The sequence below is a fragment of the Neovison vison genome, chromosome X, assembly GCF_020171115.1.
Source record: "Neovison vison isolate M4711 chromosome X, ASM_NN_V1, whole genome shotgun sequence".
In the NCBI taxonomy this organism is placed as follows: domain Eukaryota; kingdom Metazoa; phylum Chordata; class Mammalia; order Carnivora; family Mustelidae; genus Neogale; species Neogale vison.
This window is the reverse complement of record NC_058105.1, coordinates 1,238,283-1,244,419: the sequence shown is the minus strand read 5'-3', so window position 1 is coordinate 1,244,419 and position 6,137 is coordinate 1,238,283.

Sequence of the window (6,137 nt, the reverse complement as noted above, 5' to 3'; positions counted from 1 at the left end):
CTGCCTACGGACTGGAAGTTTGCCCTCCTCGAACCCCAGCCGCCTCCCACCCGGAAGGCCATGCCTTACGCGCCCTGCTTCCCTGAGATGACCTCTTCAGCACAGTGGGGTGATCTGAGCCCTAACCCTAACCCTAACCCTTCCCACATCCCACCCAAAAATCTCCCACTCTCAAACACAACATCCACTACTCTGGCCAACTCCTGGTTCTGCACCCCTCTAAGCTCTGATAGCCCCAGGGCGGCCCCTCATAGCCACCCCCTCCCCCCACTTCCTCCTACAGGCAGCCTTGCCCCCAACATGCAGGGAGACTTAAAACCCACCCAAACCTAGGCCTTCCAAAGCCTCCCCTAACTGGGCAACTCCAGGATTGCTGGCCATCCCCCTATGTAGAACCAACTTCTGAGCCATCACGAACGCAGAGCCTAGAGCAACACTTAGGCCACCGCCCAGAGAAAGAAGAACATGAGCCCAGGAAGGGAAAAAGAAAACCAGGCTGTGGCCACCTACCCAAGCCACAGGTGCCCGTACCCAAAATACAGGGACAAACAACACAGCAAGGGCAATTGGTGATCTCCACTAAAGTGCCATTGGCTCCACACTGCTCCTGAACCTGGGTCTGGTCTGCTACCCTAGGCTGCCAGTGGCCAGTCCCCAAGAGAGGCCGTCCCACTGGAGACCCACGGGACACAGGTGAATTAAGTCAGGCCCCGCCATTTCTACCGGGCACGCTGGCCAGGGCCCCCACGGAAGCACAGCTCCAGAGCCGAGCCGAGCCAACCGGGAGCCCCCGTCCGTCCCCAGACACCACATCGTGCCCGGGCAGCTGGGACACACGTCGGGCAGCAAGGGCAGAGGATGCCAGCCTGGGGGAGAACAAGCCCTTGGGGTCAGTGCCGGACAGAGACTACAGGCCAGACGAGGCCAGAGCCTGAGCCCCGCGCGGCGGGGGCACGGGCGGGGAGGTGGCGGGAGGGTAGCAAGACTGGGACGCCATCCCTGCAAAGGGCTCCAGGGTAGGACAGGCCGATGGCACCAGGAAAAGGAGTCCCAGGACTCCATCCTGCTGGGGGCAAACGGGCCTGGGACAGAGAAAACCCCCGGAGGACACCCCCGACCCCCGCCGCCCGCGCCCTGCCCTCCAGCCCGGATGCTAGGAGGAGACAGGGAGAGGTGCAAGGTTCAGGCCCTCGGCCGGGCTCCCACCCAGGTTGTGAAGGCCCGGGGACCCGCCGAGAGCCGCAGGGGTTGGTGCAGCCTCGGCCCCCCCCGAGCCCCACGCCTGTTTGCCAACAGGCGCTGGGAGCAGAGGAGCGGTCCCGGCCGCACGCCCTCCCCAGCCTGGCCCCATCTCCCCCTCTGACTCTAGGGAGGGGACCGCTGGTCACCCTAGTCTGGAGCAGCCCCCTGCCCTGCAGGTCCTGTCCCCTGCGCGTCCCCTGAGCATCCCCGCGGGTGTTCCCCCCCCGCCCCTCCCCCACAGCCAGCCTCCAACCCTGGCCCAGCCTCACCTCTGCTCCTGACCCTCACTGTGGCCTGTCGCCGCCCCGCCCCGCCCAACAGGAGGCTGGAAGGGGACTGGGGGGGAGGAAAGGGGAGCACTGGCCATTCAGTGTGGGTGGGCTGCCACTCAGCGACACAGGAAGGGAGTCCCAGCACTTCAACAAGGGCAACGTTAGTCTGGGGAACTGTGGGGTTCCCGAGGGGGCTACCCGGCATGGGGGGGGCCTCACCTCCCTCCAGGACATAGGGCTAAGGTGCTTCAGGGCAGCTCCCACCCCCGGAACCCCGACGGAGCCGGAGGAAGGAGGAATGGGTGGCCGCTAAGACAGGGTCCGCGAGCACGCAGGGTGACAGGTGCCACCACAGGGACCCCAGGTGTGAGCAGCACTCTGCAGCTCTGGACGGGCCTCCTCCGGCTCCTGCTCCCGCTCCCGCTCCCAAAGGCCCATCCCAACCTCAGACAGGCTCCCCGCGGAGAGCCGGGTCCCCTCCTCACAGGGAAGGTAGGACATCCAGGGGACGGCACTACCCAGCGGGGGGGGGGGCAGGCTGTCCCGCTGTCCCGCTGCTCAGGGGCTGGCTTGGCCACCTCCACCCCTCGGGGGCGGGGGGGGGCTGTCTTCCCAGGGGTCCCCGAGCGAGCCCTGCCTGAGGCCACGGGCAGGGCAGGAGGGCTGAGGAAAGCACGGCACAGTGGGTGGGGTTGGGGGCTGTCCTCGGGTGGGCACATCTGTTGAGGACAGGCCGGTCAGAGAGGGTGAAGGCCTGGTTCGGGCAGCGAAGCTGGGGCGGGGGCAGGTGGGCAGGGACAGGATCCGAGGCCAGCGAGTGCGCCCACCTGCAGAGCGGCCACCAGGAGGAGCCCCTGCACAGCTGGGGCAGGGGAGACTCGGCACCCGTGGGGCCCTCGGGAGCCCTTCTGGGCGCGGGGCCCCAGAGGGAAAGCTACAGGGAAGCCGGGCCCTCCTGGTTGTTCCTCATGCCCAGGGCCGAGGGACAGGAGGGTGGCTCAGCTCAGGCGCAGGCCAGGGGAATGGTGAAGGCACTGGTCACGTGTCGCCGGGAGTGTGGGGCTCCGCCGGGCCTGCGCGTCTCCAGGGGAGCCATCTCCAGGACCCCACGGCCCAACACCCCGGCGGAGGGATGGCCCCAGGAATCACGACCCCACGACCCGACCGTCCCCGCCGAGCCAAGGCCCGGCAAGCCACGCCCCAGTCTCTCGGCTTCTGCTCCGGGGAGACACAGAGCCAGGCTCCCCCGAGACCCACTGTCCCCGGGTCCAAAAAGCACAGGGCGGCCCGAGACGGTGCCAGGAGCTGCCACCAAGGGCCCTCCCCGGCACCGGCCAGCGGCGACAGCCAACGGGCAGAGCGCCGCCCCCAGAACCTGTGTGACAAATTTGGAGCTACCCGAGCGAGTCCGAGCCTGTCGTCACCGGGAAGTCATCTCTGAGTCCCGGCCAGGAAGGATGGGGCGGGCGCTTCTCCCTTCTCCGGGGAAAGGAGACGCCCTCGGGCTCCCGAGGCCACAGCCGGAGCTCCCTGGCCGGACCGACTGCCGCGCCTCCACCGCCCATCCCGCCACAGGCCACCTGGCCCCTGCCACCCCCTGAGCCAGCAGAGCCCAGCACGCACACGGGGCTACCTGGCACTGTCCGTCGGGGAAGAAGAGGGGCCTGTGGGCCTGCACCCCCACAGAGGGGCCTGCCCCTCTCCTCTCCGCTCCCCGCCCCGACCTGCTTGCCAGCTGCTCCGTGGAGGCTGGAGCACAGGGGAGGAGAGGGGAGTGCGGAGGAGAGCAGGGACTGCGCCTGCGTGCAGAGAGGTGACCCCCCACCTGCCTCAAGCGGGGCTAGCTGCCCCCACCCCTGGGGAAGGCAGGGAGGACTGGGGGGGGGCGGGGCAGTAGGAGCCACTGGGCCCAGCGGAGGAGGTCTGGAGCCTCCTGCCTGGGTGGGGCCTGGGTGGGGGCCTCCCAGCTCCCGGGCCTGGGCGGGGGTGCTGACAGGGCTGCTGGGATTCTGGGATGGGAAAGCCCTTCCTGCCCCCCAGCTCCCCGACTGCCTCCGGGGCTGGTTGCCCACAGCAACCCCTGAGCAAAGGGCAGTGCGCACGCTCCTTGGGCTTTGCGGGGGCCGCACAGCAGCTCTGCCACGTATCCTGCTTGCTTTCTGGGGCTTTCCGCGGGTTCTGTTTGCAACCCTGCAAAGACGGAAAAGCCGGGGCGCCTGGGGAGGCTCTGTCGGTTGAGCATCCCACTGGCGACTCTCGGTTTCGGCTCAGGTTCTGATCTCAGGGTCCTGGGATGCAGCCCCTGCGGGGAGGGGTCTGCTTGAGGATCCACTCTCTCCCTCGCCGCCCCCCGCCCCTCCCCACAGGGGCTGCATGCGCTCCTCTCGCAAATAAAGCGACTTAAAAAAAAAACAACAAGGAAAAGCCTGGAAAGTCCAATGACACAAAACCCAAAACTGTCTGCCTGACCAAACACACGCCCCAAACTACAAAGTCAGGGGACAAGTGACACGGTGGGGGAAAAAAACAGCAGCAAGGTGTGACTCAGGGCTCGTCCCATGAACAAGGCCTGAAGCAGTCCACGGGGAAAAGCCTGACGAGCCAGCGGCTGCAGGACGTGGAGGAGGCGAGCGGGGAGAACCAAAGCCAGAAGCTCCTCCACATAGTCTCACGGCCAGGACACGCTCAGGTGCTGGGCTCCCAGGGTTGCTCCTTCTGGGGACAAACGGTGGCCAGTGACTGGCCTCGCACTTCACCTGCGGCTCCAACTAGACAAGAGGCCACCACGTAGGCAAGCGAACACCAACCAGCAAGACCGGCCTAGGTGGGCGGGCCGTGGTGCTGGGCCCTGAGCGGGTCTGGGCAGCGTCACCGAGGAGCTGGGAGAGCCCCTGGGTGAAGAGAGGCAGCGGCCCCCCACCAGCTCGAGGGCCGACCGCACGCACGGACCAGACAACGGTCAGGGCCGTTCTCGGGCGGAGAGCCCCCCGTGTGGTCTCCAAGTCCCCCGCCACTCTCCCCTGCCCGCCACCCAAATCCACGTTCTGGGTCTCAGGGCCCATGTTCCTTTCCCATCCCCGAGCCCAGCGTTTGGGCCTTTCCTCTGCCTCATCAGAGAGTTCTGTCCATCCCCACTCCCAGCCACGGGGCTCATCGCCCCTCCTCTCTCCCACGCGTCCACACGTCACGAGCCCCAGTCTGGGAATTCCCGAGCACCTGGACAAAGCTGACACTCTTCCCGTGCCTGGGCTGTGGACGGTGCCCTCCACACCACCTAGGCAGGAAAGGGTGACTGCCACTCGAGGGCAGTCCCTGGTCCCTCGAGGGCTAGCACCCTCCTGACATTTGCCAGACCCGTGGGGACCCTGCAAAGGAGCCAGCCCCAGGGAGGGCAGGCACGCACACCCCTAGGAGTCTCAGGCCTCCAGAGCACGGCTTCTCACTGGGAGGGCCGGGCGGTGGGTGGGGGGTGGGGTGGGGGGTAGGGTAGAGGTTGGGGGGGGGGCTTGTCTCAGACCCGCGGCGGCAGCAGCAGCCGCCGCCGCAGCCAGGAGCTTGTCAGAGGCACCCTTTCTCAGGCCCCACCTCAGATCTGCCAGATCAGAGACTCTGGGGTGGAGCCCAGTGACCCGAGTTTGAACAAAGCCCCAGGGTGATTGTCCTTGTGCAGCCCTCAGCGTGAGAACCACCGGGATGGATGGTTCCTGGTCGCGCCCGCTCTCTCCGAGAGAAGCCGCGAGCTCCAGCTTGGTCTGCTGGGCTCACCTTGACCGACCTCCCCAGGTGAGAGGCCCGCAGGCACCGCCGATGGTCCCCACCACGGGTGGTCCTGGAGCACGGGGGTGCTGGAGCGGCTTTCCCTCCCAGGGGGGCCACACCGGTCGAGTGACATGGAAAGACTTTGTTACTTTTCTGCTGTCCGCACGCCCAGAAGCGTGGACAGAGACCTCTGACGACCACCACCTTCCCGGGTAGAGGCCCCAGCTCTGCCCACGTTTTCCTGGATACTAGGCCTGTGTGTGCAGGCGGGGTGGGGTGCTGGGATCTTGGGATCTATGTTTGACAGGGAACCGTCCCTGACACGGACACGCTCAGGGGCCCTGGAACACAGTGCGCGGGGCTCGCAAGGAGCGGGGGGGGGGCGTGGATGTTGGGGGAGGCAGGGCCACAGTCTGGGCCCTGGGAGGGTGGAAGTGCCCAGGAGCGGACAGCAGGGCAGCTCTCAGAGGCCAGGACTGGGAAGGGTTGGAGACGGAGTGACAGGGCGCTCTGTCATCACGGGGCGGGGTTGGGGGGGAGCGGGGGATAATCGCCCCACTTCCTCCTCCCCCCGCCCCCTCCCTCCTCACTAGGACCCTGGGGTCCCCAGTACACTGGCCGTGGCGGCCTAGGGGCCAGACACTCTCAGGACAGCGCTGGGCGGGGGGCGCCCTGCGGGGCGCAGCGGGACAGAAGCCCGCGGAGCCGCGCTTCCCCCATCCCCGCGCCCCACGGCCGCCCGGGGCCTGCACTCCATAGAGGCTCCTCCTCCGCTCCCCCGCGGAAGAATGGGTAGGCCCCCCCAGGTCTCGGGAAACGGGGCCTCCAGGACCCGGAGGGGCGGGGGGGGGCGGAGGGCGGTGT